Below are 25,756 nucleotides of genomic sequence, written 5' to 3'. Positions count from 1 at the left end.
CATTGTCCAATACTCTCCATGACCTTCTGCCAACTATGGAAGTCTGTGGTCTAAAGTACAAATATCACTATATTTTGGGGGTGATCTCTGAAGTTCATGTGTCAGGGAGGTTCTCTCACTCTGCAGGCTGTTCAGAGGATGAGAACCAGATTTGCAAGTGGTGTTCACTTTTCCTGGTAACACTTGCCGTGAGTAGTGTAATGACTTTCTATTCAACAGCACTTTATAGTTCAATGTTCATGAGTGCCCTGGTCATTGATTTGGGACAGTAAAGCCTTCCCACATCCCTCCCCACATCTCCCCACCCTACACTCTAGCCTCTGGAAAATATTTGCACAAAGAGACAGAGCCCCTTTCTCCCTTTGGACTGATGCTCAAATGCCAAAGCTGAGAGGAAGAAGCTGGTCACGTGCGAAAAACATGTACATTAACCTAAATCACACAGGTGACAGAGAAACTCTTTAATGTGGCACTGTGTGCATTAGGAAAAAAATTTAAATTGGATAATTATTTATCAGGATAAGCCAGGCATGTATGCCACGTTGAAATTATGAAACTATTAGCAAACCATTTTTAGAGCTAACAGTCCTCCCCATGCATTTCACAAGCCGCAGATTAAAGTGAATATTTTACTGTGTAGTCATGATGGGGCAGGGTGCATAATGTTATTTGGGGCATATGTGTATAATGCTCCCTTGGCTGACACAATATGAGGAACACATTTTTAACAAAGTGCATTGAATTCACCAATGTTTCATCACCAGAGAACTGCACATTTCTCACTTATTGAATCAAAGTAGTCATTGTTGACTCAGTGCTTTTCCATTTATACCTTCATTTTTTATTCATCAGTGACAACATTAGGAATTCCTGGTGCTTATCCGATAGGTCAGGTAGAGGTGGCCTCAGGCCCTCTGAGACCCCTCCAAACATAGACCCTAATGTGGATTAGGGCTGAGTATGCAGTAGTATTGTTCCCTGTTTTCCAAAACAAGAAGGCATCCCATTTCCAAGATGGTCAAAGTCGTTGCTTGTTGACATCATTTCCTATGGAGGGGAAAGTTTTTGTTGAGAAGACACTGAGATAAGTGTCCATCTGTCATTGCTCCTTCCTGCCCTCTCCCCACCCTGCCCCCTGCCCCGGCAAAACTGAGCATTGAGCATAGCCAGGCTTGGACGCAGTGCCACTTATTGCACTTCATAGTAGATAATAACACTGGGACATGATAAAGGGAGAATACTTTTCAGTCTACAGATGACATAAGCAAATTTCATCTTACCCAATCCTCACAGGCCTCTTGTGGCTGGCTCCTTTTCCACCAGTCTCAGATGAGAAAACCAAATTCCACAGAACTTTACTGCCCAAGGTCACAAGACACTCAAAGGGTGGACTAGAACCCAAAACTGATGCTTTTTCTCCTAAAGTAGGTAAAGTGCATGATGCTCCCCTCAAAATACCATGCAAAGAAGTATTGATTTAAAAAGATTTCATGTTGGAGCACCTGGGTGGCTCAGTTGGTTAAGTGTCTGACTCTTGATTTTGGCTCAGGTCATGATCTCACAGTTCGTGGGATTGAGCCCTGTGTTGGGCTCTGTGTTGACAGCATGGAGCCTGCTGGGGATTATTTCTCTCCTTCTCTCTCTCTCTGCCTTCCCCCTCACCTCCGCTTGTGCTCTGTCTCTCAAAATAAATACATAAACTTAAAAAAAAGTTTCATGTAGATCCAATGAATGATTCACACAGCTAAGGTTTATTTTCCCATAGGTTATCCTCAAAAAGAGAGCTTGAAAAATACTGAATTTGTATCAAGTTCAAATCAAGAAGAGCATTTGGCTAAACTATTTGGTAAGTAATCTCCTCGTGTGAAGTCATTACGCTGTCTTTGAAGAATCTCCCCCTTGTCCACAGTTTTCTCTCAGATAACCTGATGCTTTGGTGGGAGGGAACGTGCTTGCCTTGAAGCTGGAACCAGTTCTTTGAAGTGTCAGAGTCCCAGGAAATTAAGCAAAGCATAGAAGATAAACAGTTGGAAAGGATTGTGCCCCTCAAAGGGGGGGTCCCTGCAGCAGCAGCAGAGCCTCCATGTGGGAGTTATTGCAAGTGCTGAGTCAGACCCCACCTCAGACCAGCTGTATCACATCTGCCTGACAAGGTGCCCAGGAGATTTCTACAGCAGTAGAGATGGTGAGGTCGTGAGGCTGAGATAAACCTTTTCCCCAGGTCTTCAGCCCTACTTGAGCATGAGAATCCCCTGGGGAGGTTGTTGAAAAGATGCCTGATCAGATTCTTCAGCATAGGATGAGATATTTGCACCAGTAGTTTTAAAGCTCTCCAGGTGATTCTATTTGAGACTCATTGATCTAAGTGTCTCAAGTAACATTTGAGAAAACCAAGGCCTGGAAGGAAGATGGTGGGGTAGGAAGCTCCAGAAATATGTCTCTTCATCAGTGCTACAATTGAACTGCCAAGAAGTATCTTAAGCAACTATTTTGGAACCTTGGATTCTAGTTGAACGGTTGCATTGCCCAGAGGAATGCTTGAAGAGACTGGTAAATTTTGGTGAGTTTTAGTGTTTCATGTAGATCCTGCCACGCTCCATCCCCAGCCCCATAGCAGATAGCCAAGGAGTAGGCAGCTTGCATTCTCAGTGTAGCTTGCTGGTGCCAGAATGGGCAATAGAAGCCTGTCTTCAATATGTTAACTGCCTTTAATGAGTTAAGGAAATGAGAGATAAAGAACTTAAGGAAGTCAGGAAAACAATGTTTGAAAAAAATGAGAATATTAACAAAGAAACAAATTATAAAAAGGAACCAAAGAAATTCTAGAGTTGAAAAGTACAGTAGCTAAAATGAAAAACTCATTAGAGGGATTTGAGAGCAGATTTGAGTAGGCAGAAGTAAGTATAAGTAAATTTGAACTTGGACAATTGAAATTATTCAGTCTGAGGAGCAGAAAGAAAAAAAAGAAAAAAAAAAACAATGAGCAGAGGATGAGACATCTGTGAGACAGCATCAAGTGTACCAACATATATATTACAGAAATCCCAGGAGGTGAAGAGTTGGTGGCAGGGGGGAAGAGAATATATTTCAGGAAATAATGGCCCAAAACTTCCCAAGTCAGATGATTATATATGTCCAAGAAGCTCTAGAAACTCCAGGCATAAGTGCAACAGATTCACACTGAAACACATTATAGTCAAATTGTTGAAACCCGAAGACAAGTAGACAGTCTTAAAAGCAGCAAGGGGAAAGCTACTCATCATTTACAAGGGATTCTCAATAAGATTAATGGCTGATTTCTTCTCAAAAATCATGGAGGCCAGACGAAATGATATGACATATTTAAAGTCCTGAAATAAAAGTACTGTCAATTGATAATTTTATATTTGACAAAGCTATTCTTTGAGCATAAAAGATATGTCCAGATAAACAAAAGCTGAGAGATCTGCCTGTAAGAAATGCTAAAGAGAGTACTTCAGGCTGAAATGAAAGGACACCAGACAGTCAAAAGTTTAAGAATATAATGAACACTGGTAAAGGTGGCTACATAGGTAAATGTAAAAACCAATATTATTATAATTTTGGTTTGTAACTTCATTCCTTTTTGCAATATGATTCAAAAGGCAACGCATAAAACAGTAATTGTAGATTTATGTTAATGGACATACAATGGGTAAAGATGTAATTTGTGACAATATAGGTGAGGGTGCAGATTTATATGAGCAGAGTGTTTACATACTATTGAAATCAAGTTGGTATTATCACACTAGGTTGTTATAAGTTTAAAATGTTAGTTGTAGGGGTGCCTGGGTAGCTCAGTCAGTTAAGTGTCCGACTTTGGCTCAGATCATGATCTCATGATTTGTAAGTTTGAGCCCCACCTCGGGTTCTGTGCTGACAGCTCAGAGCCTGAAGCCTGCTTCACATTCTGTCTCTCTCTCTGCCCCCATCTCAAAAATAAACATAAAATAAAATAAAATAAAATAAAATAAAATAAAATAAAATAAAATAAAATATTAGTTGTAATTCCCAAAGTAACCACAAGGAAAAGAACTAAAAAATATACAGAAAGGAATGAAGAAGACAATTGAAATATAACATCACAAAAAAATCAACTAACTCCCAAAAGAAAGCAGGAATTGAGGGGAAAAAATTATAGGACACAAAAAACAAATAGCTAAATAGAAGAGGTTAATTCTTTATCTGTAATCACATTAAATATAAATGGATTAAACTCTTATTAAAGGGCAGAAATTAGCATATTGGCTAGAAAATCCAATTTTCTTGTTGGGAATGTAAGAGAACAGTATGGCTGTTCCTCAAACAATTAAAAATAGAAGTACCATGTGACCCAGCATCCCATATTTGGTTATATATCCCAAAGAATTGGAAGTCTCAAAGAGATATTTACCATGCTCATAGTAGCATTATTCACAATAGCCAAGAGGCAGAAGCAACGCTAGTGTCCATGGATGAATAGACTAATGAAATGTGGGATATACACACAATGGAATATTATTTAGCCTTAAAAAGGAAGGAAATTCCGTCACATGCTACAACATGAATGTACCTTGAGGGCATTATGCCAAATGAAATAAGCCAGTCACAGAAAAACAAATACTGTATGATTCTACTTATAAGTGGTATCTAAAGTCAACTTCAGAGAAACAAAGTAGAGTGGTAGTTTCCAGGGGCTGGGGCTGGGGTAGGGGGAGAGGAAATAGGGAGTTGTTGTTTAATGAGTATATTATTTCAGTTTTGCATGATGAGAAAGTTCTAGATGTCTCTTATACAACACTGAATAAACAACACTCCTGTACTGTATGCTTAAAAATGGTTAAGATGAATGGGGTGCCTGACTGACTCAGTCAGTGGAACATGCAACTCTTGATCTTGGGATTGTGGGTTTGAGCCCCACATTGGGTGAAGAGATTATGTAAAAATAAAATATTTAAAAAAATTATTAGGATGGTAATTTTTGTTATGTGTTTTTAACAACTAAAAGTAAAACTTATTTTAAAATTTAACATCCTTTTGTGATAAAAACACTCAATAAACTAGGAATACAAAGGCACTTCCTCTATGTGATAAAGGCCATATATGAAAAATACACATGATACTCAATGATGAAAGAATGTAAGTTTTTCCTCTAATATTAGGCAGAAGACATTTTTTCCAATTCTTCCCACATAGACTGTAAGTACTAGCAGAGAAATTAGACAGGAAAATGAAATAAAAGATCTAAAATGGATCACAAAAAAAAGTTCACAAAAAATTGTTAGAGCTAAAAAATTAATTCACATAATCATCAGTTCTCTATAGTTAAGTCTGTTTCTTGGTTTGCCTCTCTCTCTTTCTCTCTACCCCCTCCCTTCTCTTGTTTGTTTTATTTCTTAAATTTCACATATGAGTGAAATCATATGGTATTTTGTTTTTCTCTGACTGACTTATTTTGCTTGGTATTTTACTCTGTAGCTACATATGAAAGTTTGCAGGGTATAAAAACAACACAGAAAAATCATTTGTATTTCTATACTCTGATATGAATAGTCCAAAGAAAATAAGGAAGACAATTCTATTTAGAATGACATCAAAAATATTAAAATACTTAGGAATACATTTAGTGAAGGAGGCAAGTGACTTGTACACAGACAGGTACAAAACAGTGCTGGAAGAAATTAAAGAAGACCTAAATAAATGGAAAGATATCAGATTTTCCTGGATTTAAAGACTTACTATTATAAAGATGACAATAGTCCCCAAAGTGATCTACAGATTCAATGCAATCCCTATCAAAATTCCAAATGCATTTTTTTTTGCAAAAATAGAAAAACTTATATGAAATTCCTATAGAATCTCAGTAGGCCCAAAGTAGTCAAAATAATCTTGAAACCAAAGAACAAATTTGGAAGAATCACACTTCCTCATTTCAAAGCTTACTACAAAGCTACAGTGATTAAGAGAGTATGGCACTGGTATAAGGCTATCTATATATATAGATCAATGGAACAGAATAGAGTCCAGAAATGAATGCATACATCCATGGTCAGTTGATTTTCAACAAGGGTGTGAAGACAGTTCAAGGGGAAAGAGAAGTCTCTTTAATAAATTGTCCTGGGAAAATTGGGTATTCACATGCAAAAAAATGAAGTTGGGTCTTTACACTATATACAAAAATTAAAACTAAACTGGGTGAAAGATCTAAATTTATGAGCTAAAGCTAAAGCTTCTGGAAGAAAATGTAGGAGAAGATCTTCATGACCTTGGATTAGGCAAAGATGCATTAATTTTGACAACAAAATCACAGGCAACAAAAGAAAAAATAGATAAATTGGACTTCACCAAAATTAAAAACTTTGTGCAGCAAGGAATACTATCAAGATAGTGAAAAGAAAACCCACAGAATAGAACTAAATATTTGCAAATCATATATCTGATAAAGGATTAAGATCTAGAGTAGAGAGAGAACTCCTATAGCTCAAAAGCAACAACAACAACAAAAAAACCAACCAAATAAATGGTCCAATTTAAAAATGAGCAAAGGGATTGAATAGATATTTTCCAAAGAAGATATACAAAATGGTATAAGAATATGAAAAGTTAGTAAATTTACTAGTCATTAGGGAAATGCAAATCAAAACCACAATAAGATAACATTGCACCTATTAGAATGTGTATTATTTATTTACTTAAAAAAATTTTAAGTTTATTTATTTATTTTGATAGAGAGAGAGAGAGGCAGGGAGGGGCAGAGAGACAGAATCCAAGCAGGCTCCACTCTTTCAGCGCAGAGCCTGATGCGGGGCTCAAACTTACGAACCCTGAGACCATGACTTGAGCCGAAATCAAGAGTCCGATGCTTAACTGACTGAGCTACCCAGGTGCCCAAAGAATGTGTATTTTTTTAAAGAAAGGGAAATAAGTGCTGAGAAGGATGTAGGAAATTAGAACCCTTGTGCATTGCTGGTGAAAATGTTAAGATGAAGTCTGTGGAAAACGTTTTGGTGGTTCTTCCAAATATTAAACATAGCATTATCGTATAATCTAGAAATTCCATTTCTAGATATATATCTACTAGAATTGAAAACAGGAGCTCAGGAGCACGTGGGTGGCTCAGTCAGTTGAGCATTCGACTTCAGCTTAGGTCATGATCTCATGGATTGTGGGTTCAGGCCCCATATGGAGCTCTTTACTGACAGCTCAGAGTCTGGAGGCTGCTTTGGATTCTGTGTCTTCCTCTATCTCTGCCCCTCCCCGACTCATGCTCTGTCTCTCTCTCTTTCTCAAAAATAAATAAAAACAAAATAAACTCAAAATGGATGAAAGACCTAAATGTAAGACAGGAAGCCATCAAAATCCTCAAGGAGAAAGCAGGCAAAAACCTCTTTGACCTTGGCCGCAACAACTTCTTACTCAACACATCTCCGGAGGCAAGGGAAACAAAATAAAAAATGAACTATTGGGACCTCATCAAAATAAAAAGCCTCTTCACAGCGAAGGAAACAATCAGCAAAACTAAAAAGCAACCGATGGAATGGGAGAAGATATTTGCAAACAACATATCAGATAAAGGGTTAATATCCAAAATCTATAAAGAACTTATCAAACTCAACACCCAAAACACAAATAATCCAGTGAAGAAATGGGCAAAAGACATGAATAGACACTCCTCCAAAGAAGACAGCCAGATGGCCAACTGACACATGAAAAAATACTCAACATCCCTCATCATCAGGGAAATACAAATCAAAACCACAATGAGATACCACCTCACACCTGTCAGAATGGCTAACATTAACAACTCAGGCAACAACAGGTGCTGGCAAGGATGCGGACAAAGAGGATCTCTTTCGCACTGCTGGTGGGAATGCAAACTGGTGCAGCCACTCTGGAAAACAGGATGGAGGTTCCTCAAAAATTAAAAATAGAACTGCACTACAACCCAGCAATTGCACTACTAGGTATTTATCCAAGGGATACAGGGATGCTGTTTCGAAGGGGCACATGCACTCCAATGTTTATAGCAGCACTATCAACAATAGCCAAAGTATGGAAAGAGCCCAAATGTCCATCAGTGGATGAATGGATAAAGAAGATGTGGTATGTGTATATATATATATATATATATACACACACACACACACACACACATATGTATATATGTATGTATATATACACATATATATGTATATGTATATACATATATACATATATATACAAACATACACACATACATACATACATACGATGGAGTATTACTTGGCAATCAAAAAGAATGAAATCTTGCCATTTACAACTATGTGGATGGAACTAGAGGGTATTATGCTAAGCAAAATTAGTCAGAGAAAGAGAAATATCATTCCTCATATGGGGAATTTAAGATACAAAACAGATTAACATAAGGGAAGGGAAGCAAAAATAATATAAAAACAGGGAGGGGGACAATACATAAGAGACTCTTAAGTATGGAGAACAAACCGAGTGTTACTGGAGGGATTGTGGGAGAGGGGATGGGCTAAATGGGTAAGGGGCACTAAGGAATCTACTCCTGAAATCATTGTTGCACTATAAGCTAACTAACTTGGATGTAAATTAAACAAACAAACAAACAAATAAATAAATAAATAAATACATTTAAAAAAAAGAAAACAGGAGCTCAAACAAATGTTTGTACACCAATGTTCATAGCAGGATTATTCACAATAGACAGAGTATGGAGATAATCCAAGTGTCCATCACAGATGAATGGATACACAATATGTGGTATGGACATATAATTGAGTATTATTTGCTCATAAAAATGAGTGAAATTCAGTTACTTGCTAACACATGGGTGAACCTTGAAGACATTATACTAAATGAAATCAGCCAGGCACAAAAGCACCAATATTGTATGATTCCACCTGTGTGATGTATCTAAAGTAGGTAAATTAATAGAGACAGAAAGTATAATAGAAGTTACCAGGGGCCAGGGGGATGGGAGAATGGAGAGTTATTGCTTAACAGGTAGAGAGTTTCTGTTTGAGAATATGGAAAATTTCTGGAAATAAATAGTGGCAATGTTTGTACAACATTGTGAATGTCCTTAATGCTCCTGAATTGTACACTTAAAATGCTTAAAATGGAAATTATATATATATGTATATATATACATATGTATATATATACATATATACGTATACATATGTATATATATACATATATACGTGTGTGTGTGTATATATATATATATATATATATATATATATATATATTCACCTTAAATTTTTAAAATCTAAAAACAGCAATAACAAAATAAGGCTCAGGGAAGTCTTCTTTAGCAGAGAGCCGAGACTGAGGGAAAATGTTTGAAACCATAGCTGTCTGCTGAAGGAAGCCATCCAGATTCCAAAGAAATCTCTCCTCTCTGGTAGTGTGTGTGCATCAGGAGTAGATAGTGAGGGTTACATCTGGTCTGAGAAAGAGCTCTGAGAGGTGTGAGCATTGATGCTTCCCTCCAGGTTAGGATCTGTTGGATGTTCTGATCACAAAGTTATGCCTGCCAATCCTGCTTGGAAGGGGGACATCTCTTTACAGGGAACATGGACCTTTTTTTCCGGGAGCTGTTCCATGTCAGGAATTCTGGGTTTGTCCTTCCTCCACACCTGCTATTAAAGAGGCTGCAGTAAATCTGCACCGGGTGCCTGGCTGATTGAATGATGGGTAGGTTAACATGACTGAATGAAGGGATGCAGATAGCTGTTGCAGCCCCCTCATGTATTTTCAGGAATTCTCACCTGGGAATCAGAGGACGTCTCCTCCTTGAAGGAACACCATGTCTCTGAATCCTGCCCCACATGTGTGGAAGGGGAGTCAGTGTATGTGAAGATGGGTGTCTGGTTTGGGGTTTGGGAGGATCCCATCATCCCTCAAAAGGCCTCCTGACCTGCCCAGCACCATGCCAATGTTGGCTTTGGCATTGCTGGGACACCAATGAACTTTTCAGGTTCTCTGAGCAACAATCCAAGAATTTATAGGTCAACACATCCCTTAAGGAAGGGGCTAGTGACATGTAGGCAGAGGCTGAATACCTCTGCCGGATAGGAGACAAGGTGAGTGCAGATTGTTCACCTTCTCTGTACTATCTAAAATGGACACTATTCTAAGTTAATAACATCTCATTTTAAATATTCACTTCCTTTTTAAAAAGGTAATGTGCTTTTACTGGCCGGACCATCACTTTCAACCATTTCATTTAAATCATTCATTAGTATCAAGAAATGCCATAGTAAATTCCTCACATTCAATATGTATTTCTTTGGTGGCCATGACTTATGCTTCCTCAAGAAGCCAGCTCCTAAATGTGGCCAATTACCCAGCTAACTTACAGGCCCAGCTATAACATAATCAATTTTTTTTTTCCACATGTGCTATTATTGGGCCTAGAAAAAATAAGCAGTTCTAAATTCTGGACTTGTCTTTTGGATTAGGGTGAATTATACAATTTAGAGGGTTCCGTAGCCTAATCACATGCAAAGAATTCTCAATCATTTTTATATAGACTATCTAGTTCTTGCATTATTCTAACAGGTTTTATTGAAACCAGCCTTTCCCCCCTTACCTTATTTACATCTAGACAGTGTAATAAAAGCAAATTCAACAACTGTCTAAATGAGGTATAAATAATGTAGATAAGTAAGCCAACCAGTGTATTTTAATAATATTTTTCAAGTGTAAACATTCAGTAATTTTGATAAAAGTAAAAACAAAAACATTGCATTGAAACTTACATTCTTTTTGGAAAGACCTGATAATAGTGGTCCAGTTATTAGCAACACTATAATGCAAGCTAATCATTTTTATTATGGCTTGGTCAGAAGTCAGAACTCCTTGCTACTCCAGAGATCACCTAACGTATCTGCTTTCTGTCCCTTGCGCCCTCTTCAAACTTTACTTGACTCCAGAGAATATCCTGCATATAAAGAATGTTCTATTTTAGAAGTGCCAGTGAACTGCTCATTGTAGTTTGTACATGTGCTAATGCTATTTGTTTTCTGTATTGTAAATAAAATCCTGTTAGGGAGGAAAAATAGAAGCAATTGGGTGTTGTTGTGTTTGGCTTATAAATAAATGTATTTAACAAAAAATAAAAAATAAAAAATAAATAAAAGGGTAATGTGCTAGGGGTGGCTGAGTGGCTCAGTCGGTTAAGCGTCCGACTTCAGCTCAGGTCACGATCTCACAGCTCATGAGTCCGAGCCCCACGTTGGGCTCTGTGCTGACAGCTCAGAGCGTCGAGCCCACTTCTGATTCTGTGTCTCCCTCTGTCTGCCCCTCCGCCGCTTGCACTCTGTCTCTCATGTTGTCTCAAAAATAAATAAACATTAAAAAAAATTTAAAAAGGTAATGTGCTTAGCTGACCTAGTGAATCAGAACAAAAATGAGTAAAGAAAAATTTAATAGTCTTCTTGCTACACCCTTTGTGTCATCCAGGTGTGCATTCCTCCTCTCTCTCCATGCCTGTAAAAACATAAATGCACATGCAGAGGTTTTTGTTTTTACTGCTTTTACAGAAATTGGAATCTTTCTCTATAGTATACTTTTCTTACCTTGATTGGGAAGCATTGGTTCTGGTGAATTAAAAAGTTTAGTATTTACACAAGTCTCTTTATATATGAAACTGAAACATTGAATTTAAGGCTGAAGTTCTATTTGATATTTCTTTGTTCCCTACCTCCTTAAAGATAACCTTTTTAGTTCTTTTATTGTGCATTTACAAGCATGTCTATGTACCTATAGAAATTAGGTAGTATCGATTGTGTTAAAAGAAATTATTTTTAAATAAATGAGATCATAGTGTGGAAAAAAAAAGAAAGGGACTGGTGACAAGAACTCATTTTGAATAAGTAAATTTGATGTTAATTTTTGGGGTTCTTAAGCACGTATGCCATCAGGTGAGCAGACCAACCACCTATGTACCAATGCCTTTGATAAAGGACTCAGAATATATACAAAATGAATGAAATTTGTGAGGATTCTTTCCATGGCTTTGCAAACTAAACCTAGATAGAGTTACAAAAGTAGAAGGGAAAAGTAGAAGCCTGAAAACTTTAAAAAGAAGAGAGAGATTCATGTATTTTTAAATATATAATCATGAGAAATTAGGAACGGCTTGTAAAGAGCTTTCTGACTTTTAGAAACCTGTTCTGCTTTATTTTTGCCCCTGCAGACTTCACCATATACAAATCTATGGGTCCTCTTGGGGAAGTCTCAGGGGTGGGTCAGAATGACAACAGGAGCAAGAAGGAAAATAGTGGCACTAAATATCATGAGATTTGGGGCAAAGTTTCTAGCTGCGTATCTTTTAGTGGGAAATATTTACTGCTCAAGACATCTAGGGCAATCACAGTTTTTCAGCAATGATTTTAGGGGTTGGGATTTCCCTTCCCAAGACTAGGTATAGAGTATAATTTCAAAATTTCCATTGAGTATAGCATTTATTAACTGTATCTCTAGACTGGTTTAGGTATTTACAGAGAAAAATCCTCCACTGCTATTAACATGCCTTTTGTATTTCACTTGAGATGAAATTCTACAGCAAGTGTTTTCCAATGTTCCATATGAGGAAACAAGAACAGCAGGCAAATCAGTTACAAAGAGAGACAAGAGAAAAGGCAAGTATATGTCTCTGGAATTATAAGTGCACATATTTCTATAGGCCTATGTATTGAATTATATATACAGCACTCTCATTTTAGTATTTGTCAAAATGGCTACCTGTGTCACATAGACAAATTGAGATATGAAGGAAAGGTTGTCTGAAAACCTCTCTATCACCTTCAAGTCTATGGTCTAAAATGTGTCTATTCTGTTTTGTGGGGAGGGGATCCTTGAAATTCATGTGTCAAGGAGGTTCTTCCTTTCTGGAGGCTGTTCAAAGGACAGGAACTGGAATTACAAGTGGTGGTTACTGTTCCTGACCACAGGAGCCCTGAGAAGTGTAATAACTTTGTACTGAACACACTTTATAGTTCCACGTGCATGATCTGGTTTGATACTTTGCTTAGCCCTTGGGGAGAACTAGTGCAATCAGCGTACCATTCAATGGGTAAGACCCAGGCTAAAGAATCACTTGCCCTAGGCACACCGGTGGAAATAATGAAAATGAAAAATACACTCTTCCGCAAAGTGGCTTTATATTATTATTTTTTAAGTAGCAGTTTAAGAATTAAGACAATTATTTGATCATAGGTCATAAGGATAGAATTTTATATCAGACTTACCTACAGGCAGCTTTTGTGTACCAGCAGTAACAAAAGTGCCCTGGGCAGCAGAGAAATGAGCACTGTGTTGGAATTTTGCATACAGATGTGAATTCTAATTCCCAAGGTTTGTTTCCCATAACATCTGCCTGGGCTCCAGCCTCTGCAGTCAGCAACTAGCTGATGCCTGTCTGCATTAATATATAAACTTTCAAATACACATTCTCAGTGTGGTTGGATCCTATATTAGCATTTAAACACTTAAAATATGGACCCAAAATGCTCATAATGTGTGCTTATATAAATTTTTCTCTTCAATTTTTTCCCCCATGGATTTCATCAAAGGAGCCAGTGTTGCTGGGTATTCTACTGAACCAAGATTTCTCCTTGGCAGCGTGGATAGAGTGTCCACTAATGGTAATGCAAATGGATATCATTGGAGTTGGGTTATAAGTAATACCTCTTCTTCCTTTGCCTGAGTTTAGAACCAAATGTGAGACTGAGCTAAGGATCCTACAGATGGAGCTCAGACTATCTTCTCAGGAAAACTTGGCTGGATAACATGGGTGCTTCACTTCGAATTAGGATGAGTGCCTAATCACTGGTGAGGGTTAGGATGCCCATGGTTCCCCCATAGCCCACCATGAGAGAGTTTGCTTCTGTAACATTCACAGCATAGAGGAGAAGATCAGAATGTTTGTTGTCTGCAGACAGACAGATGCCAGAGAGAGAGAGAGAGACAGAGAGAGACAGAGAAAGTGAGAGAGAGGGAGAGAGGGAGAGAGAGGAAGGAACTGACCATAGGAACCTGATTCCTCCTCCCAAACTTAACAGTGAAGTCCCTTGTTCCCCCTGGATGTGGGGACTGGTGAGGGACTGAGCACATTCCTGAAGTGATACCCCAGAGGAGTTCTCTTCATCCCAGCCATGGGGAGTGTGGGAAAATGCTCCCCTTCTGCTGATGAGCAAAGGCTCATCTCACAGACCTGGTTATGGTGGGAGCAGACCAGCTCCCAAGACAGGAAGAACTATCATCTAATGAAGCATTTTTTCTCCAGACAGATTTAAAGATTTAAGAGGAAAAATAGGCTAACTATGTAACTGTCCAAGCTGGCAAATATGTGGTCTTTTCTGGGCATAGGAATATGAACTAGGTCAGTGTTTCTCAACACTGACCATGAATCAACCATGGAGAGGAGGTTGAGACCTGGGAAGAGATTATAAACCCTTATTTCTGGAATCCACCAGGAGTTTCTAAAAGTGGAATCCAGGGTTCTGCACATTTTTGCATATTGTACCAGTGACTTGCCTATAGGCAGCATTTGGAACCAATGACCTAGATGGGTTTTGGAGATTAATTTACTACAGAATTCTCTTTATTTATTTTTTTTAAGTTTATTTATTTTGGGAGACTGGGGCGGGGGCGGGGAGGGTCAGAGAGAGAGAGAGGGAGAGAGAGAATCCCAACCAGGCTCCAGTGGAGCCTGATGTGGGGCTCGAACTCATGAACTGTAAGACATGACCTGAGCTGAAATCAAGAGTCAGATGCTTAACCTATTGAGCCACCCAGGCACCCCCACAGAATTCTCTTTAAAATGAATACTTATAATATTCCTGAATCTTAATTTTGTGAAATCATAAATTAAATACAGTCGAGCATCTCTTTGGTACCTGGGTCTACACTGGGAGAAGTGAAAGGCTGACTTTATACTGAGAACCACACATGGGCTACAATGATTTCATCAATACAGTCTACATCATGTCATTTTTTCACTAAAAATGATGACATCATTTATTAAAAAGTCCACTTTTGCTCCAGTGATCTGAGACACCCTCTTTATCTTATACTAAATTCCCATATGTCCTGGGTCTATGCCTGGACTTTCTATCCTAACCACTGGCCTACTGGCTTCTATACAACAGTACTGTACTGTTTTCATTACAGAGGCTGGAATAGTATGTTTTAATGCCTTATGGGACTAGTCCCTATTTTGTAGTTTTTGTTTTTTCGGTGTTTTCCTGGTGACTTTTGCATGTTTGTTTTTGCGCATGAATTTTAGTATCAACTTGTGTAACTTCATTAGGGCCTGTTGATATTTTTATTAGCATTGTGTTAAATTTATAATATAATATTCACTTTGGGAAAACTGATGGTAAGTCATTCTGTGTTGGAAATGGGAATGTCTTTCCATTTCTTCAAGTTACTTTTGGCTCTTTCAGTATGTGATTTTTCTCCCTAATAGGAGCTTGACTCAGTGCTTGGCCACCTTCTAAGTACAAAATGGATTTATTTTCCTGTATCTTCCCAGACCCCCAAGGTATATAGTGGCCAGTCTACACTAAGTTTGGAGGACTTTCCTTTTATTTTTTTTAAGTTTATTTATTTATTTGGAGAGAGAGAGAGCACACACTGGGGGTGGGTCGCAGAGAGAGAGGGAGAGAGGGAGAATCCCAAGTAGGCTCTGCACTGTCAGCACTGAGCCTGATCCAGGACCTGAACCTAGAAACCATGAGATCTTGACCTGGGCAGAAACCAAGAGTTGGATGCCCAACTGACTGAGCCACCCACGTGCCCCTCCTTTTTTTTTTTTTTTTTTTAATGTATATATACACAGAGGATCACATTATAAATTGATCATTACACTCATCTAGATAACCCATGATGTTGGGTTTCTAGGAGCCTCACAATTAGAAGAAACATGTAGATTAGAAAACTTCCCTTGGGACTATAATGTCAGGTTGAATAATTTGAATGTACTGTTTCTTTGTAGATCAAAAATAGTTAAATATTGGGATACCTGGGTGGCTCAGTTTGTTGAGCGTACGACTCTTAGTTTTGACTCAGGTCATGATCTCACAGTTTGTGAGTTTGAGTTTGAACCCCACATTGGGCTCTGCACTGATAGCATGGAGCCTGCTTGGGATTCTCTCTCTCCCTCTCTCTCTGCCTCTCTCTCTCTCTCTCTCTCTCTCTCAAAATAAAATAAACTTTAAAAAATATTTTTAAAAATGGTCAAATATCTCCAATTTCGTATGGTTCAACCTCAACCAATTTCATATGGTTCAATCATTCAGGGGTCTCTGCTTAATGGTGTGGGTCATAAACCTGAGTCCAGGCTTCCTGCAGAGTGTAGACGCCTTTGTAAGGATGTCACTTCTCTCCATCCACAAAACCGGAGGCAGCTGATTAAAAAGTCCTTATGTCTATGTGGACATAAGCAAATGTTTCCTTTGTTCAGCTGTCTTCTTTGGAATTTCATTTCTTACTGTGGTTTTAAAAAAGGTCCTCAAATTCTTTGATAGCCTTCCCTTTGAAAGGTGGGGCTTAATCCCCCACCCCTTGTGTGTGGGTGGGCTGGACTTAATGACTTGCTTCTAATGAGTAGAACATGACAGAAATGATGGTGTGCTACTTCATAGATTAGGTCATAAAAGACATTGTGGTTTCTGCCCAGCTATCTCTTGAATTGCTCACTCTGGGGAAAGTCAGTTGCCATGTTATGAGGACATTCCAGCAGTGTCCACTCACTTAAGGAGAGGCCCTTGTGGTGAGAAACTGAGCCCTCCTGCCCACAGCCAGTGAGGAGGTGAGGCCTTCTCACTCAGCTGTGAGTGAGCCATCTTGGAAGCAGACCCTTTGGTGCCAGTCAGTCGTCAAATGACTGCAATCTTGGATGACAGATCAGGCTTAGCTGGGTGGTTCTGGCTCAGAGTCTCTCATGAAGTTGTAGTCAAGAGTCTTCAAGATTCCTTCTCTGACTCAAGACCTAGTTATTGATCTCCTACCTAGTGAGAGGTGCTGTGCCAGGAGTAGAGAGTTGAAAAAGGCATTTGTGTTCTCCAAGTGCTCACCGCTAATAGGAAGTCAGTGTCATCAGTAATTATTAGCTATAAATATACTAAAATGGAAAGTACTTAAAAAGTGCTTCAGGTTGTATTTGCATGGAGCTTTGGGACGACAAAAGAGAGGCAGATCTGCGTACTAAGGTTTTTGAGTAGAGAGAGTGAATTGAGAGACACCCAAGAAACCCCTGCAGACATAGTGAAGGTCCCATCACACCAGAAAAGGAGGCTGACGAGGCCCCTCTTCAGAGGCGAGGAGCTGCTCTGATGCTATTCTGCTGGACTAAGAAATCCAGACCACACAAATTTTCCTTAGCAAAAGAGACCATTCCCCCTAAAAATTAATGGTAAAAAGGGTTGGGTAGGAAGAGGGGTGTCAAAATGATTTTTTTGAGAAGTAAAGTCTTGTAAAAAGTGTGCACAGGTGTGCAGCAAGTTCAAGCTACCATGGATGTTAGCTCTGCTGAAAGGAACCTAGTTCTTGGTTAGCAGTGCAACACTAAGGTGCTATTAATAGAACCAATCAAAGTCTCATTTCAATGCTAGGAGAGAGAGGGGGAGAGAGAGAGAGATTATAATTTAAGACTTCAACTTTTCCCTGAACACAAAGCCAAAATTTCTTGGTTCTGGGCTTATCGAACACAACTTTACCAGGCCCAGGATGTGACTGATTGGCACTGGAATTGAGTCTGCATCATGGATGTGGGGATTTGCTTTCTCCCGTAATGGGCTGCTGTTTCTCTCATAGTTAATGGCTTTCTACAGTTGAAATGAAGTTTGGAAACTGACTGTATTTGACAAAACATGGTGATGGTGCTTATTTTGTCCTGCAGAAAAAAAAATCCAACAAATGATCAAAATCACAACCCATATTGATGATAAGTGTAGACAGTGGTTCTTAATTATGGTTTTGGTTTTTGTGGAACAGAGACAAGGAAAGTAAAAATTTGTGTTTAAGTGATAAGTCTATCTTTTTACACCTTTATGAAAGAGCAAAAGGCGAATTCAATCCATTCAATCACTAACTCTATATTGTCCAGAGTTTTCTGTGTATCTGTGGTTGTTTATCTCTTGACTCTGATTTGACAGCCTAACATTTCCAAAGTCAAGTAATTATGACTCATGTTAATTTGGGAACTTTTTCTCTTTTCTAGGCCAGATTGAATAAGGAACAAATTTCTCTCTTTCCCCAGAAATAATTAAGACCTCAATAGGCTGTTATCACACACCCTGCCAGTGTTAACCACTTTGCCTCATTCCCACCTCTTTGAGAACTAGGCTAAGGCAGATTCACCAATCTCAAGTCAAAAATGCCTCTCAGGTCAAAGGCATCTGGGCCTGGGAGGCCCCAGCCTTGAAGACTTCTGGGGACAACAGGGTTTGTTACTTCTCACTCTTCCTCATTCCCTTTTTAATAGCCCTACTTTCTAAGTGCTAAACTGTTAGTCTCCATGTGTCTCTGGAGCTCCTACCCATTGGTTCTGCCTTGCTCCTGGAACCTCTCAGAACATCTCCTAACCCCTTTCCAGGGCCATTCTTGTGTTGGGCAAAGACAGCTCTCCCACTTTCCTAGTCCTCTCCATGCTAAACTCACTCAGGCCCTTTGACAAGCTCTCATATGCAAATGAGTCAAAGATAGCCAACGGCAGAGTTAGCATGCTAATATTTCTGATTTTCAATGCTGCCTGTTTCTACTAAACTTCAGCCCCTCTCCCAATAAATGCATATTTCAGTGTAGTTCATTTTTCTGTCTTGCCCTTGCAATTTAAGAAACATTTTTATAGTATTTGGTGGCTTATAAACTGTTTCCATGAACATTATGCTGTCTGTGAGGTAGGTCTTATTTCTATCTTATGCTAGTGGGAAACTTGAGTCAGAGGGGTCAGCAACTGACTGAAAGATTCTCTCGAGGTTCTCTAAGGTGGTCCCTGACCAGCAGCATCAGTGTTACTTTGGGTGGGCCGGGGGGGGGGGGTGGGGTTGTCTGTGAGAAATTCACATTCTCAGGCCTCCTCAGACTTACTGATTCAGAAACTCAAGGGTGGGACCAAATGATTGATCTTTTAAGGTCTCCTGGTGATTTGGATGCACACTCATGTGTGAGAACCATGGCCTCAGTCTACGGGTGGGTCACCCAGGAATTTGTCAGATTTAAAAAATAATAACAAAACACTGATATACGTTTGGACTTTTCTCCAAAATTCTTCCTAACTCCTCACTTTGATTCTAGAGGAAGTTATTTTATTTATTTAGTTTTATTTATTTTTGAGAGAGAGAGAGAGAACAAGCCTGGGACAGGGGCAGAGGGAGAGAGAGAATCCCAAGCAGGCTCCACACCCAGTGTAGAGACTGATGTGGAACTCGATCCCACAACCCTGGGATCATGACCTGAGCCAAAATCAAGAATCAGACTCTCAACTGACTGAGCCTCTAGTGGGAGTTGTTTTTATCATAAAAATAGAACTAATCAGGGGAACCTGGCTGGCTCAGTCAGTAGAGCACGAAGGTCTTGATATCAGGGTTGTGAGTTTGAGCCCCATGTTGAGCATAAAGATTACTTAAAAATAAAATCTTAGGAGGGTGCCTGGGTGGCTCAGTCAGTTGAGTGTCCAACTCTTGATTTTGGCTCACGTCATGATCCCAGGGTCGTGGTATTGAGCCCCACATTGAGCTCCATGCTAAGCATGAAGCCTGCTTAAGATTGTCTCTCTCTTTCTGCTCCTCTTCCCTGCTCACATTTCTCTCTCTCTCTAAAATAAATCGAATCAAATCAAATCAAATCAAATCAAATCAAATCAAATCTTAGGGGCACCTGAATGTCTCAGTTGGTTAAGTGTCTGACTCTTGATCTCAACTCAGGTCTTGATCTCAGGGTCATGAGTTCAAGCCCCACACTGGGCTCCATTCCATGCTGAGTGTGAAACCTACTTTAAAAACATAGAAAAATAAAAAATTAAAATCTTTTTTTAATTGAAAAAACATTTTAACGTTTATTTATTTTTGAGAGACAGAGAGAGACAGAGCACAAGCAGGGGAGGGTCAGAGAGAGACACAGAATCTGAAGCAAGCTCCAGGCTCTGAGCTGTCAGCACAGAGCCTGATGCGGGGTTCAAACCCACGAACTGTGAGATCATGACCTGAGCCAAAGTCGGCCACTTAACCAACTGAGCCACCCAGGTGCCCCCAAAACAAAATCTTAAAAAAAAGAACTAATCACAGGCCATTGGCTATTTTTAGATGAACACATTTTGTTTTTTGTCCTTCTGTAGGTCACGTTTCAGAGAAGAGGAATAGAAAATCCTTTCTATTCAGCAGGGATATAAATGAGCAATTTAGTACTGAAGATAATGAAACACTTCCAGAAGCAGTGAGGACAGGTAATAATCTATATAGTGTAAGCTAAATAAGATACTTAAATATAGATAACTTCAGAATGCATCTGTTTGCCTTTCATGGTATTTTAACAGAGTAGATGTCAGCATACCTTTAATTTTCCCACAAAAGCATACAATCTGCCATGAAAAAATATGAATTAAACTAACTCTGGGAATTTTACCACCCTTGCAAGAAGATGCTACTTTTATGTTGCTCATTTGTAACATGGACATCATCTTCTGAGCCTCTGCCATTACTGCACACAGAGGCTTTCTAATAAGCAGGAGGGATGAAAGCCAAATATTAACCTAGCCCCTAATATTCAGCCTTGGATAACGTGGGCCCAGTACAGGTAGAAACTTGCCTGTCATGGGGCGCCTGGGTGGCTCAGTAGGTTAGGCGTCCGACTTCGGCTCAGGTCATGATCTCGCGGTTCGTGAGTTCGAGCCCCGCGTCGGGCTCTGTGCTGACAGCTCAGTGCCTGGAGCCTGTTTCAGATTCTGTGTCTCCCTCTCTCTCTGACCTTCCCCCATTCATGCTCTGTCTCTCTCTGTCTCAAAAAATGAATAAACGTTAAAAAAATGTTTAAAAAAAAAAGAAACTTGCCTGTCATGACAATTGCAGGTACCAAGCCCACACTCCCTCCATGTAGCTTCCTGTTATCAAAAGTATACCTGGTTGTCACTTTCTAACTCAAAGAAATTAAATGCTGACTTATTCCAGCAGAGCCCTTAGAGTTCCTTGGTGGTGCTGCCTCTTGCTGTAGCATACACGGAAGTGGGAAGTTGGACATTTCCAATTTTCTCCCCATAACCCAAGATGGCCCTTGACCAGCATCTCCCTGCCTGCATTGCTGGGCCCCCCTCAGTGGTTCTCCACACTAAACCATCCCCGTCCTGTCATGGAGCCTCAGTACCCCATTTCCCTGATTCCATTTTTGGTCACATTACAAATGGAGTGGAGGAGCTTTAGGAGTCCCTGATGTCAGCTATGGTCTCAGCTAAGATTGCCTTGTGCTTCCAAGCCCACAGTCAGTGGCATTCTGAATCTACCTTCAAGATTTCTGCAAGTCCCTAGATGCCATAAGAAGTCAAGATCATCTCTGGCATCATGTTTACCTTGTGCATGAAATTCCCCCAAACCTACTCACATGAGGTGGATTATATATATGGGAGAACTTCCTGAAGGTGGGAGGGTAGGGTGATGGGGGCAACTTCAAACTGAATATTTGACTCCATTGTTCTTAACGGCCATCACAGTAGAACTTTCCATCCCTTCCATCTGACCTCTCCTCTATTATTCTCACCTGCTGAAATCTGTGCTTAGTCATTCCTTCTTTTTGGTTGCTTTGCTGCTTGCCAGCTCATAGCCTCGGCATCTCACCTCCACCACCAAACAGCATCTCATGTCACTGGCAAGAAGCTTATGAGTGTATTTTCCTAAACAAAGCCAGCTTCTTCCCCAAGAGGACTTCTGGAGCCAGCAGCTAAGTTGCTAAGGTTTTCATTTCTGCTAAAAGCAGAACTAACAAGTTGTCCCTGCAGTTCTGTATGGGGTTGTCTCTTTCTATTTACTCTGCCATTTGTCTTTTCATTTAGATACACAAAATAAGGATGTACCATGCGTGCAGCTTCTGGACTTCCTCCAGAGGAACATCATCATTGCTGCTGCCTCGGTGGCGGGAATCCTCGTGGTCACAGTGTTGTTGTTGCTGGTGTTGACTGCATGCATCAGGAGGAAAAAGCCATTGTGAGCGGCTCTTCAGTCCCACCTTCCTACCCATGAAGAACTCATGGGTATTTGTATGAGGTTGCCCCAGATCTTCCTGCTGATCCTGGAGTTAGGAGGAAGGCAGGGACTCCTAAGCCTGGTTGTGTATTCATAGAATACAGACGACTCAGGCTGTCAGTTTTTAACACTGCCTTGGTGGTTCTGATGCACAGCTAAGTATTGCAATTCCTGGCTTGGACCACGCTTACCTCTAAAGACTCCTGTAGGTTAGGCCACACCTACTGAGGAAATGGTACAAAGACTGGCTGAAAGACTGGAAAATAGGCATATGAAGGCAGGGAGGGATGAAGCCATGGAGGAGATGAGCACAGGGCTGATACTTGGCTGTTACACTGGTTGTTAGAATATTGAAAGATCCCTCTGTTGGTTGGTAAACAGCACCTTCCCAGAACCTCCCACAGACTTTCCAGTCTTCCCCATGATCCTGCAAATGAAGGGTTAATGTCTGGCCCAGCAGTGGCCCTCCAGGGCTCCATTCTGATGGTGGCCACTTTGACTAGTCAGTGGCTGTCTGTACCACTTGTTAAAAATGTCTATTATCCCTTGGATGAGAGGGTTCCAGCACTGTGGCCGTAACCCTAAGTAGGCATGAGACAGTAAATGGCTTATAAGATTATGCATTTTCAGGAACTGCATCTTGAAATTTTGTGTGTTCATCTGCATCCCTTGAGACACACTTCTTCATCACAGGGAAAACAGCTTCCCAAGACCTCTCAGGTCCTGCCTAACACTGTGTTGTGTGTGCAGCTTGACCACAGAGAAAGGGGGCTGTGGCATGCCATGGAGGGTGAAGTTTCCATCCCTCTGCCCATGCCTTCCCCCTAACTCTGAGTCTGTGGTACTTAAATTTACCCACAAGAGTGACATTGCTTTCCTTAAAGGGGTTCTTTTAAGTTTATTTGTTTTGAGGGAGGGAGGGAGGGAGGGAGGGAGGGAGGGAGGGAGAGAGAGAGAGAGAACATGAGTTGGGTAGGGGCAGAGAGAGAGGGGGAGAGAATTCCAAGCAGGCTCTGTGCTATCAGCACAGAACCTGATGTGGCGTTTGAACTCACAAACCATGAGATGAGGACCTGAGCTGAAATCAAGAGCTGGAGGCTTAACCAACTGAACCACTCAGGCACCCTTAAAGGGGTTCTTTTAAAAGCCAACATTCTTGGGACTGGTAAACCATTTAGGCCAGCCACTATCACCTCACATCCAGCTTTCTCCTCTGAGACAGGAGTGGGTCCCATGAAGTGAAAGGGGGGCCTGGAATGTGGCAGAAGTTAGAGATGGAAGATTTAAAGAGCTTCTGGAAATGAGCTTGACCCATCTCACAATTCTGACTGGGGCTTATCCATTGGATTTGTCATTTCCCTTCTGTGCCTCTTGGAGGTATAGGAAGAAGTGGTCAAGACTGTGGCTCCATCCCATAAAGGTGAATTAAAGCTGTCAAGAGCCTGTGTTAGTTATCAGAAAGTGAAGGGAAAGGAATTTCCCAGAGGCTTTCTGGGTGTCCAGAGACAAAATGAATTTCACACATGAGAAGCCTTCCTTTTTTTTTAAGTTTATTTTGAGAGAGAGAGAGAGAGAGAGAGAGAGAGAGAGAGAGAGAGAGAGCACAAGCAGGGGAGGGGCAGACAGAGAGGGAGAGAGAGAGTCCCAAGCAGGCTCTGCACTGTCAGCACAGAGCCCAATGCAGAGCTTGATCTCATGAACCCTGAGATCATGACCTGAGCTGAAATCAGTAGTCAGACACTTAATCGACTGAGCCCCCAGGCACCCCAAGCCTTTCTGAAAGAGTAGAATCCCCACCCTGCAGAAACATCAGCCTCTACCACCACCCAACGAGTAGACAGTAGGAATTCCTACTCATGTAATCGTGCAATAAGGTTTTCTGCATTTTGTTTTAGATATCCTCCAGCAAACATGACATATAATATTTTTATACTGAATGGGAAGACTTGGTGGCAAAAGTATCAAGAAAAGAACCCCAGAAAACAAAAGGGAAAACAGAAACAGTTGAAGTCCAAGTCCTGCGTCTAAGCCAGGTGGTGGGGCCACCAAACCAGGACTTAACGCTGCAATGCCAGGCAGTTCTCAATCCAAACACCATGGAGAGGCATTTGGATTTCTGGCTGTGAGATGTGCCCTGCAAAATGTTTACCTTCTCGTCTCAATTTTGAATGGACCAAGAAACAAATGTTCACCACAGGATGCTCACAGTGTGGTATGGCACTAATGGCTAGTGCGGGAGACTTAGCACATTTGCCCAAAGACAAACCCTTTCAAGCTATGGATGTATTTATTTATTAAAGCATTGATTCTCTGATTCAGCCATTCATTGAACAGATATTAATTGAACACCAAATACGTAGACAATATCAAAATACATGAGGCAAGCAAAGATATTGGAAGCAGGCCTGGTCCTCGCCGGTTTCTGAGGACAGGGCAGGCAGCCGGCTGAAGCTCTTCGGTAGTGGATTGAGGCCTCTACACTCTGATTGCTAACGGGGTCCGGGGGGGAGAGGGGTTGCGGGGGCGGCACCTGGTGTTGCAGGAGTGAGGCTGCCAGTGTAGCTCAGGCAACCTACGTTGGCAGGCGAGGTCAGGAGAGAGGGGATGATCTCATGGTTCGTGGGTTTGAGACCCACATCAATCTCTGTGCTGACAGCATGGAGCCTCTCTCTCTTCCTCTCTCTCTGCTTCTCCCCTGCTCTTGCTCTCTCTCTCTCTCCCTCAAAAAACAAAAACAAAAACAAAAAACCCTTAAAAAAAAATGCCCCAAACAAAAAGCATGCTATTTTTTTCTTTGAACCAAACTCTTCCAAGCTCTGAGGACTTGGACTTGAGCCATTGACTATAGGAAGGGACCCTTCTAAACACAGACTGTGAGAGATGCCTGCTCACGTCAGGTTTGGTGGGGGGCAGCTGATGGGGCTGTCTGAGGGCACATGTAGCTCAGATGCCCAAAGGTGGCTGCCGGTCCTGTGTGGGCAAGGAGTCCTAGGGCTCTGAGAGCCCTGGGCCTGTCTTGTGCTGGCAGGGCAACATCCTCCCAAGCCCCCAACAGTGTCACCACTGAGCATGGAGGGAGGGAGGGGCTTCACAGCTCCAGATATTTCCCACACATGGTCCCCTGGGAAGCTGGGCCCAGCTGGACTCCAGTACTGGTCCTGCCTTGACCTTCTCTGAGCCTCAGTTTCCTCAAATTTTCCATGGGGGTTGGAATTTACCTCCTTTACAGTGCTGTAGGTGGTTCATTCAGCAAGGACCATTTATGGAGCACCTGCTGTATGCCAGGCACTGTGCTGGGTGCTGGGGACATGATGGAGATCAGGTAGAGCAGCCTTCCCTGTAGTAGGTTGCTGGTGTCCTCTTGAGCTTGGAAGGAGGGAGATGAGGCTGTCAGCGCTTAGGTATACAGCAGGCACACCATAAATACCAGATTCTTCCTTGAGCTACTGATAGATTGCACCCCCACCCTCATCCTGTCCTCATCCCAACCTCTTAGGACCCTAGAACGG

General features: G+C 40.9%; 1 long non-coding RNA gene across 1 annotated transcript; it reads left to right on the top strand.

Annotated features, from left to right (window-relative positions):
* The first annotated feature begins 16,686 nt into the window (after positions 1-16,686).
* Positions 16,687-24,561, top strand: LOC128773507 (uncharacterized). Its single transcript, XR_008417822.1, has 4 exons — positions 16,687-16,828; positions 20,354-20,461; positions 22,058-22,208; positions 24,143-24,561. It is a non-coding gene; the product is annotated as an uncharacterized LOC128773507 (long non-coding RNA).
* Positions 24,562-25,756: the final 1,195 nt, after the last annotated feature.

The sequence above is a fragment of the Panthera pardus genome, unplaced genomic scaffold, assembly GCF_024362965.1.
Source record: "Panthera pardus isolate Hobbes unplaced genomic scaffold, ASM2436296v1 HiC_scaffold_25, whole genome shotgun sequence".
Taxonomy (NCBI): Eukaryota; Metazoa; Chordata; class Mammalia; order Carnivora; family Felidae; genus Panthera; species Panthera pardus.
This window is presented reverse-complemented; position numbering and strand designations above follow the sequence as displayed.